Source organism: Lissotriton helveticus, chromosome 7 (assembly GCF_964261635.1).
Source record: "Lissotriton helveticus chromosome 7, aLisHel1.1, whole genome shotgun sequence".
NCBI classification, from domain to species: domain Eukaryota; kingdom Metazoa; phylum Chordata; class Amphibia; order Caudata; family Salamandridae; genus Lissotriton; species Lissotriton helveticus.
The window spans coordinates 1,305,582,099-1,305,593,828 of record NC_136068.1 but is presented as its reverse complement, the minus strand read 5'-3'; positions in this window follow the sequence as shown (position 1 = coordinate 1,305,593,828).

The window sequence follows — 11,730 nt, the reverse complement described above, 5'->3', positions numbered from 1 at the left end:
ATCCTGCCTCCTTACTCCTATTCATTCTGGAGCATAGGATGGGCCTTTCTGGTCAGGTGCTGCATTGGTTCTCGTCCTTTCTGCAGCACATGTCCCAAAGAGTTAAAGCGAACCACTCACTCTCCCAGCTATCATGGGGGTTCCCCAAGGGTCCTCCTTATCTCCCATTCTCTTCAATTTGTTCCTGTAACCATTAGCTAATATTCTAAAATCCTTGGACATTCGCTTCCATATGTATGGAGACGACACCCAACTCTATCTGAAAATCTTCTCCCCGGATGGCATCATGTCACTCAACGCCACCCTATTGACTACCCAAAACTGGTTAACTGAGAACCACCTCCAAAACAGAATTCCTCCTCATTTCTCCCACGAAACATACTCCTAAAATAGACCTCTGGATGAACCAACTCACCGCCTTCAACTGCTCCCCACGCATTGCCTCAGCTAAATCTCTAGGAATCACCCTGGACAAGCATCTGAATATGAAGACTCATATTAGCAACGTGTGCAAGGGAGCTAACCACCTTCTTAGAACACTCGGGAATCTCAAACCTTTCCTACCTCAAGCAGATTTCAAGCAAGTGGTCCAAGCGCTTGTCTTGCCGAGGCTTGACTATGGCAGTGCTACTTCTTGTGGCCTCCCCAAGTACACTTTGATCCCCCCAAAGGCTTCACTGAACGTGGCGGCCAAATTGATTACGGGCACCAAGCGAAAGGCCCACATCTCCCCGGTTTTAAAATCTCTTAACTGGCTGCCCTACGAAGCTAGAGTTCAATTGAAGATTGCCTGACTATCGCTCAAAGCCCTCCACTTCAAAACCCTCATCCTTGCGCAAAAGCTAGAACTATCCGGAGGGGGTAGACCGTCAAGGAGTACTGATTCCCCCCTCTTGAAACCTCCGATCTTCCGCAAAAAGAGTACATGCCAACGAGCCTTCTCTGGATCTGCTCCAAAAATGTGGAACTCTCTTCCACTGGAAATTCGTAGATTTCAAACTGGAAGCAAAAAGATTCCTCATGAATGAGTTCTTACCTTAACATGAGGGGCAATTGTTAGCTCTAATCGTATCAGACATACTATAGTATTGGTTACTATTCCTGAATAGGATTATTGTATTTGTATAGGTTATTATTCCTGTATATGATTATTGTTTTTGCTCCCCTTATGTCTTTTTGCTCCATCTTCTAGCCCATTCTTTGTTCACCCAGGTTTATAAATGATCAGTTATGTGTGCACTATTTGATTCAATGCCTATTAGATTCCCCATTTGACTCATGTTTTGATCTGTTACCTTTCTTTCCCTCAAATTGTAAAGTGCTCTGATATCCTTTGGGATCAAGTTTGCGCTATATAAAACTTTATAAATAAATAAATGAGATGATGCAAGGAGGGGTAGTGTAGGGAAGAGTTTAGAAAGAGTATTTTCATTTTAATGAGAGCGGAATATATTGATAGAGGCATAGGGTGAAAAATAGGGTAGTGCATTAAAAAGAGTAGTAGAAAGATGTTTGAGATGAGTCGGAGTTGATGTTGAGGACAGATTGAGAGAGGTGTAGGGTGAGAAATAGGGTAGTGCATTTGATATGCTGAATTAAGAGGAAAGTAATAAGTATATAGATCCATAAGTACATGGAAGGTATATAGAGGCAAAAAGGAAGTGAGTATATGTAGGTTAAAGATGCATTAAATAAACTCCAGTTTTCAAGTGTTGTACTTAAAAAGTAAATGTATTTGTTTATAATTATTTTTTTGTTAATCAGTAGTGAAGCAATTGTAGATTATTAGTTATAAGTTATTTATTTATGCAGCCACTTATGTACATGTTGAAAACCTAATAATGTAACTATCAGTGATATGTAAATTTGTTTTGCAGAACTACTGCATATCTGTGTGTATATATAAAATTTTATTTTTGTAACTATTCTACACGTTTATACAAAGCAATACGCATATATAGGAGAATATCTATTGTACACATAAATGCTTATATACAGAGGGATATGCTGTATGTGTCTCTGTTTGTGAATGGTGCTTATGTGGGGAAGAGCCAATTCTTGTGTAGTTTTCTGAAGATAACGTAGATATCTGTAGATGTTATGTTGGGGTAAAGAGTTCCATAGTTTGGCTGCTTGAACATAGAAGGATGTGCTACCCATGTTTTTTTTCTTGTATCTTGGGATTTTGAGGCGAGGTGCCACTCTAGAGTGGAGGTTCCTTTATTGAATGTATTTGGTGATTTTATTCCTGATGAAGAGTGGTCCCAATCCATGGTTCGCTTTGTGGGTGATACAAAGTAACTTGAACGTGGAACTTACGGTCAACCAGTAACCAATGCACAGCTTTCAAGGCAGGGCAGGTGTGGTCTTTCGGTTTTATATGTAAGAGTAGTCTGGCAGCTGAATTCTGAATCCGTTGTAGTCTTTTCATGGTTAAAGGTGATCCGTGGTAGAGGCTACTGGCGTAATCAGGTTTGGGCAGAACAAGGGAGATGCAAGCTTGGACCTTGTGTGGAAAGATTTGTCGCAGTGTTTTGATAGTAGGAATGCTTGATCTTGCTAGTTTGTCCACTTGGGCATTCATCGATAGCTTGGAGTTGTAGGAAAGTGCCCCTTTTTGCATGGTTGCCACCCACTTTTTGCCTATTGTTGATCTGCTTTGACTTGGTGTGCCTTGGATCCCTACCAACCAGGTGCACAGGCCCTATGTTCGTTGCCTAAACTGTACGGTTGCAAAATCCAATTGGCAACTCTCTGGCCACATACAAGTCCCTTGAAAAAGGTTCCACAGGTATCAAGGGCACTGTGACCAGGGAAGACTTGTAAGGGCTGCAGCACTTATTGGATCACCCTTAGAGATTCTGTACCTTATATATATATATATATATATATATATATATATATATATATATATATATATATATATATATATATATGTATATATATATATATATATACACACACACACACACACACACACACACACACACACACACACACACACACACACACACACACACACACACACACACACACACACACACACACACACACACACACACCCACCCCCCCCCCCCCCCCATTGCAGGCTGCGTGTTTTGGTGCACATCCCTGTGTGCCATGCCTACAACCCACTGCCCTGGCATAGGTAAGCCACCCTTCTAGCTGGGTGCACTAGACCAGTGGTGAGGATACAGAAGCATAATCCCTGTACCCCTACAGTGTGTCTAAGTCCATTCTTAAACATTGTAAGTGCAGTGCTGCCATTATGAGTGTATGGTGCTGGGATTTGTTATTACGAACTCCACAGCACCATAATGGCATTACTGAAAACTGAGAAGTTTGGTATCAAACTTATCAGCACATTAAAGCCACACTGATGCCAGTTTGGGATTCAATGAAAAATGCACTCGGGGGGCATCTTAAAGATGCCCCCTGAAAAACGATCTAACTCTAATGTCCTTGCTGAGTGGCTGCTCGCCAGCTGCCACCACCAGACATGTTTCTGGACCCCTGGGTTGATAGCCTGCCGCTCTCGAGATCCTAACACAAAGCACATCCTAGGACAAGGTTTCAAGCCTTCTCCCCCGGGATGGGTAGGGTCCATGAAGGGGAAGCTTTAAAGGCTTGCCTCCTTTGTGAGCTACCCCAGCCCTTTGCTGCTCCCAGCAACTGACCCCCACCGGTTCTGACCCCCACTTTTGCCAGGAGAATCGGCGAGAAAACCAAGTTAAGAGGAGAGGTGTGCCCACCTTTGCTAACCCCACCCCTCAGGTCGGGGAGGCGAGGTGAAACACAACTGTCTCTGCCATCCTGTAGATGGGGGGTTCCAAACCCAACCAGAGGGAGCTTATGCTACCCTCCCACTGGAGCGTGGCATACTTGGGGGTATACCCATTGGTCCCGACCTGTACCTACCTGTAATGCCCCTAAATTTAGTATTTAGGGGCAACCCTGAACCTTGCCTCTTCTGACAAGAAGGACCGAAGAGCTGTGCTGAAGAAGAGGATACCAACTGACTTGGCCCCAGCCCTACCGGCCTGTCTAACCTTGACCCGCTACAGTGAAATCCTGGTGGGTCTTGCAGCCAGCAGCCCCCAAGAACCTAGATGACCTGCCCTGCATTCCCAAACCAGACTTTGTCTCCCATGAGCTCCGAATTTACTCACCCACAGACTTTGTATATGGCCAAATCCGCGAATCTGCATCACTCTGCACCTTACTGCCCGAGTTCGTGTGGCCCGACACCACGAGGAGGTCACCCCAGCAATCCTTGCCTGGGAACTGGTGATCCCTGACCTGCCTCAAGTCTCCAACAGACGCCTGCAGCTCCTTTCTGGAGGATCCCTGCAACCAGAGCACCTCTGCAACCGACGTCCCATGGCCGGCCCAACCGACGGTGTCCCACATTCCCAAGCATACAAACCTACGTCTCCAACTGGTGGTCGCCTCCAGAAGATCTTCGTCCCCGAGCCTGCAGTGTTTGTTGCAACCAGAGAAACCCCATTGAAATCAACAGGGCACCCGAAGGCAAAACCGCACACTGCACCGGGCCACCCCTGTGCCTCTGTGGGTGCACCTTGTGTGCCAAATCGGACCTCCTTTGCCCTGAGCCGAACACCAGGAGCTTTGCTCCCACAACCTTATGGCCTGCTCGTGAGGATAACATTGGGCCTCAGCACTCTGCACCTGGCTGCACTAGTGCCGCTGAGCATGCTTTGAGAGTGTATCCTTGACCCTGGGGGATTTCTGGTTCTAACCTCAGAAAGCCAACTCCAGAATCTAAGTACTTACCATTAAACCGTTAACACTGTTTTCTCCCATAGGACTGAATTGGCTGCTTTTCTGTGAAAAATCTTTTAAGTGTGGTGTTGGGTTGCATGCAAACCTAAGAAACTGCCAATGTACAAAAACTGATTTACTTACCTTTTCACTAGGATATGTCCCAGTGTGATATTAGCGCTTTTTCGCACCAATCCGTCGCACAGCATTACCAAGCCTCTTCTGGCCATTAATCCAACAATTATTCCATCATTTTTTCCATCTAATCATCGTAGTCACTTAATCCATTCATATTGTTTTCATGTATTAGCATATTACTCAAACGGGATGTTTATGCCATTTTCCATGTTTCTCATGTTATCACCGTGTCCATCCGGACCTCATAGTAAAAACACGAATGAAGCATTCTTCTTTCAGGGCAGTGTTTATTTGTAAAAAACTCAATGCATTTCGTGGATTATATGCACTTCTTCAGGGGTCACTATAGAAGAAATAGTAAACAATCATCAAATTGTGGGTTTTCATAACTTTACATATATGCTTAAAAACTAGCACCTACTACCAATGCATAAGTCTGAACTTCTTCTATCATGATGTCACTGTTTTCTCTTCATGCTGGAACTGCAAGTTAACTATCCTTATAACCTGATATTGATGTCTTATAGTCTGGACTTGCTAATCAATGCAATATCTAAAAGATATTTTAAAAAAACGTTACCAAGGACCTGGCACTCGAAACTCCAAACTACTGCTTATAGAACCTCCATTTATCAATCAAATGAACCTTGTCCTGACAGAATCACGATGTTAAGTCCGAATGAGTTCAATTATTGCGATCTTATCTTATTAGTTACAATTGTCATCTTATGGGTGCACTCTCGTGGAAGGGCATTCTTTGTGAATCAACAGTCGTGGGGAACGAGATGCACTCCAGTATTTCACACTTTCAACATATTAATCCAAAATTATTTCTGTTTTCCTCTTTTTCCATGCAGACTTATTAAGTGTAATGCCCAAACACACTTTAGTGAACATGACACGTTTATAAGCGCTTTTTCGCACCAATCCGTCGCACAGCATTACCAAGCCTCTTCTGCCCATTAATCCAACAAGTATTCCATCATTTTTTCCATCTAATCATCGTAGTCACTTAATCCATTCATATTGTTTTCATGTATTAGCATATTACTCAAACGGGATGTTTATGCCATTTTCCAGGTTTCTCATGCTATCACCGTGTCCATCCGGACCTCATAGTAAAAACACGAATGAAGCATTCTTCTTTCAGGGCAGTGTTTATTTGTAAAAAACCCATTGCATTTCGTGCATATTAGACATATCACACCAAGTAGAAAAAGTAACTTAAAAACCCCAAAAACTGCAAATGTAACAAAATGTCCCAGTGTGCATATCACACTGAGTAGAAAAAGTTACTTAAAGAGTAATCTGAAAAGTAATTAAACTGTTTAATAAACAAATGACTTACCAATAAACCAATCCAGCTACATTCTAATTGTATTTTAGTGCAAAATTCCTGCAAATTATTATATACTTACCTGCACCAGGACTGGCTTGGTTCTAGAAAATAAAATATAACTAAATAATATCCTTATACAAACAGATTGGTCTGAGTTCAGTCTTTTGAGTGTGTGACATCATTTATTGCCTGAGTGTGCACAATAAAGGCTTAACACTACCCTCTTATAAAGCCTTAGTGCTCGCCCACAATACCACAAATGGAGAGTAAGGTATTCTCTACTTTTACCTCTGCCTACCTTTGGGGTTCCACAGGACTCTGTGCACAGTATAACTTACTTTGGTATAGTATATACAGAGCCAGCTTCCTACAGGAGCCCATGGTCATTCCGATACCTTTTACTTCCTTCGATACGTTCCCAAGTCATCAGGCCGGGTGGTGAGCGGGTCATAGTGTTTCCAATTGCCACACTCAATTATATGGTAGTGTTGTCTTTATTATGAGCCATACTTTATTGTCATATTTTCACACAGCTATAGGCTCCCCGCCACAATGTTTGTTGTTTGGTTAAGATGCTACCACTAGTAGATACGCAATGTGTACCGTCCTTTTCTATATGATTGAAGGAAAATCATGTGGTATCCATCTTGCGTTAACACTGAGCTGCAATTATACTGATGGTCTTTTTTTTATTTTTTCCCTCTTTAAAAAAGAAAATATAAACCATTAATTTAAAAAAAGTTACTGTAAAATTGGCATATGTCAATTATGCAGCCTTTGATTGCACTCAAATAGTTGTAGTGTGCATGTCTTTTTACGGACAATATGCCATCTTTTAACCTTTCGAGACTTGTTGCTGAATACCAGAACTACTGAATTCTTTGCATTAATTACCAGTTAACATCAATATAAACATTTAGGGCTGTCTAAGACCTGCAAGCCATCCGCATTGTGGTCTAGGTTGAATGTTTTGACAAGCATACTGTAAAGTCTGAAAACGACACCTCCCTAGGCTAGCTCACAGACTTCCATCCAATGCATTGGGCTAAACCCATTCAGCAGTAGACAGTCTGCAGACCAATGGTGTTAACACTCACCACTTCAGTTCGCTTTCTATTTGTCATAGTCGTACTTGAGATAAAACCATTATTGTGAAACTATTTGACTTGTACCCATTTGTTCCAACATAAAGATTGAATGGCACACAATAAAAGGGAAGGGAATCCCCATTGTAATAATTTTTACAACAAAGCGATCCACTCTTTGATAGTCTAGGCTAGTTTTCTTTACTTTAAGTCTCATCATTGATGATCATTGATAATGGCAGTATTGTCTGTCATGCTGCTGTCTGTTCTCAAACCTGTTTGAGAGTGTGGAATTGCTTCCTTTATCCCAGACATCCAGTTCAGTAAGCCTAAGCATAAAGTCTCAACATTTAGCAGAGCAATCATTCTGTGTTTTATTGCAAGGATGGCTCACTCTTTTTGTCAGTCCACTGCAGAATACAGCCCTGTACGGAGCACTGTACAATATGAGTTTCAAATGCACAGATTTATAGTATATTCAGCCAAGGCAGCCAGAATCCTACATTAGCATTATACAAATTTGGGAGTCTGTTGGAAAAATGTGCACCATTATATTTTCACGTTCCTAGCGATCATGCGGTTTTAAAGCAACATCGGGGCTGGAGTTGAAACACAAGGCATTTACCAGTCACTTATCTCATCCACATATAAGGATTTAATGTGAGCAACCCACACATTCTGTAATTGAGTTGCCCACATCAATCCTAGTGTCGGTTTAGTTGATTAATGAACTCCCAATATTTTTGCGGGGGGACCAGATTCACATAATTTTATTACTTGCAGCCATTGCTGTACTGTGAAGACATATTTGGTTTCCTATAGCTGCCATGTATCGATATGCCTTTAAGTCTTAACCTTATGAAATATAGAGGGCTAAAAGAAGAGGATCTAAGTGTTTTTCTTTTAAAATCTTTTTGCTTTCAAAGTTAAGTATTATTCTTCTTCCATACCACTTATATTAGTTTTTTAAAGCTACAGTTTGGGGCATAGGTACAATGATGGGCTACCATAAACCTATCAAAGATGGATTCACACCAGGCAATACGTTTTAATTGTTTACAGCACTGAAAATTGCCCTGTTCCTAACGTACCTAATGTCTTAAAATATTGTCCACAAAACGCTTCAGTGGGCAGCATGGTCGCTCTCTATTCTTGTAACGGTTTCAAATGAAATATACTTAAAGTGCTCCACTGAAACAAACGTGTAATCCACAACTGCATTTTGGTATTTGGTGTAAATGAGTGTACTTCATAAAGATGTTGGTGGGAAATCTGCCATTCAGTGACCCAAAGATAACGGAATATAAATACCTTAATAATGTAGACCCTTGAGTTTCAGAGTGTTTGAAAGGTTTGAGAACTGCCCAGATGCAATCAGTGTATACAAAATAAAGCTCATCAGTTACATTGTGTACCAAATTAAAGTTACATTTGCCTGGTAATAAATTACACACAGTCTTATAACCATGTAAAAGCATTTCTGAATTAGAGCACTGTTTTGCACATTACTTTGCATATATTTAGAAGCAGGATGTAATTAAACATTATAACAGAATACCAAAGACTCCCAGGTATCCTTCACATTGTACCTCTCGAGTTTGAATCCAAGATCGATGGAATTAATCATACAATTCAAAAAGTTTGAAACCGATTCCCATGCCACCTTTCTCTCTGTCACTAGATTTAGCTTCAGAGGCACCAGTGCAAAATGTATGGTATCCCACTGTAGCTAACTGGTCACATGCCCATGATTCCCATTTACAGACATCACTCTGTAGAAAAAAGTTGAGTATCTTTGTAATTGAGGAATCTTGCTAATCCCACAACATTCCAAGAAAGCAGGGACGAAAGTTTTGAAATGGGGTGTGGCGATGGCAAGTGCTGTTTTTCAATTTGACTCTTGATTTATAGCACCAGAGATCAGAACTGGGGCCAGCCATCTTTAATCTTGTTTCCCAAATGTTTATTAGTCTCCAGTTAGAAGGCTTTTCTTCCAGAAGTGTCTCTACCAGCAAATTGAAAGCTAGTTTCCTGGTGGCATGGAGGAAGATCCAAAAAATGAAATCTTTCTGTATTGTGTACAGGCAGGTCATTTTGCCTGTGAAAGCGCAGTCAAGCCAAGAAGCCCAGAAAGGTAGCAGTGCTTACCAATAACCCCCTTACACCTCCCAAGGCGAAAAACTGAAAAGCTCAGAGAGAAACGATGTCCACTTTTCGGGGACATCTTGACAGGGGATCTCACAGTAGGTTGCTAACCCCTTTGCTAGAAGTAAGAGTCATTTTTACCATCACTGTCGTTAATTATCTCCAATCAATTGCAAAAAGCCCTCCAAATCAAGTTAGACTCCAAATCAACCGGAAACTTCTTTGATATCACCCTAGCCAAAACCCTTAGCAACCCCATGGTTCTTCAGGATCATCCAGAACCTTTAAGGCCAGTGGATGGTTTGGAATTATATTCTGGCTTGATCACTTTTCAAACCGAACCCATCCAATTAGTTTGTGACTACAGTCATTCTTAGACCATCACATTTGATTTGATAAATACTTCAAATTTTTGGAGCCATCTTGGGAGTACCTTGGCTCTAGTTGCATAATCCAAAATTAGACTGGACTCTATGAAACTTGACCAAGGAATTCTAATTTTGCTTGTAAAGCTATTCTAAACTGGCCACTGATCGGGCACTTCTGTTCACATGAGCATCATCTTTTAAATTCACAGCCGAAGATTCACCTAGTCATTATTAGGACTACCAGTATATGTTTGATAAAGTGAATTTGCCGGGTTGCCCCTCACAGAAGCTTTGACTGACACATTGACTTAATACCAAAGACAACATTGCCTTGTAGTCGGAGCTACACACTTTCCAAATTCAAAAAATAACACCTAAAATAGTATTTGGATGAGGTTCAGGCCAATAGGTTTATTAGGCATTTCTCCTTGCCAGTCTGTTTTCTGTTTTTGTTCCCAAAAAAGAATGAGGAATAGAGAGCCCTAAATAAATAACTATTAAGAGTTGATACCCATTTCCTTTGATTCCTGTTCTTTTGGACTATGTAAAGAACTCAACAATGTATACCAAATTTGATTTATAGGGGCGAAACACTTGATTTCCATGCATAAAGGCAAAGAATGGAAGACCATCTTCTGCACTAAGTAATCTACTTCCGCAGAATTATACCATTGTCAAAAAAGAACTGTTGGCTATCAAAATGGCTTCAAGACAGGAGGCACCATCTCCTCTGGATTCACCATACTATCACCATATTAACGAATTTTAAGAATCTACAATTCATCTGCTCTACAAAAGTCTTGACTCCATATCAAATGAGATGGCTTTTATTCTTTAGCAAATTCAATTTCCTAATAAGCTCCCTGGTTCCAAACAAGTTAAACCAATGCCCTTTCACAACTAGAAAAACCACACAGAAGCAGATAAAGAGATTAAAGAACAGATTATACTCCCTTTAGATAAAGTAATTGGAAGCTGCAGTTCAGAAAATGTTGGCAAATGTTAGTATAGGCTCAAAACCCTGGACACAAGGTTGGTTAGAGAATTTCAACCACAGTATAAGAGAGGGCTGTTTCTACCATTAAAACGTACTATAGATCCTCATGCCAGAATTGGAGAAGATAGTGCTGGACTGGTGTCACTCCACTCCCTTAGCAGGGCATCCGAGAAAACAAAAGGCCGAACACTGCCTGCGATGGTTCTCGTGCGAAACGGTGTCCAAGCAACCTTCTTCCAGACTTGCCCAGCCTGTGCTTTTAGCAAATAAAGCTCCTCCCACCCTGCATGTCTCTTTAAAGTAATGAAAATCACAACATGTACGCCTGGTTAGAGTAAAATGTAATATAACAAAACTATGTATCTCCAAATGGTGTCCTATTACTACTTGGTAGTGTGTGCATTGGAGTTGCCAAGAAAGAAAGGAAAGGTATGGAAAGAAAAACTTTTAGGACAAGAACCCTCACTCACCCGAAGGTGACTTGCACCCAGCCCCCTGGCACACCTTCAGCATGAACTTTGACAGATCTAAGGGATTCACTAGAATGTGGGTGGTGACGAATCTGTAAAAATAATGGTTTATTTTGCACTTTTGAAAAAACTTCCCACTGCTACAGAGTTGGTCGACGTCTTTATTCAACAAATATTTTGGTATCCAGGAATTCCCACAAGGATCATTTTAGATCAAGGTCTCCAAGTCGTCTCCAAATTTTGACGAGTGTTGTGTTAATGGTGCAGCATAGACCTTATGTTGTCCTGGGCATATCACCCCCAAATGGACAGGAAAACTGAAAGGGTTAATCAATCATTGGGACAATCTGTGGTGTTTGCTTTCTACCTACACCAGTAATTGGGTCCTTGCCCTAAGTCTATTTGA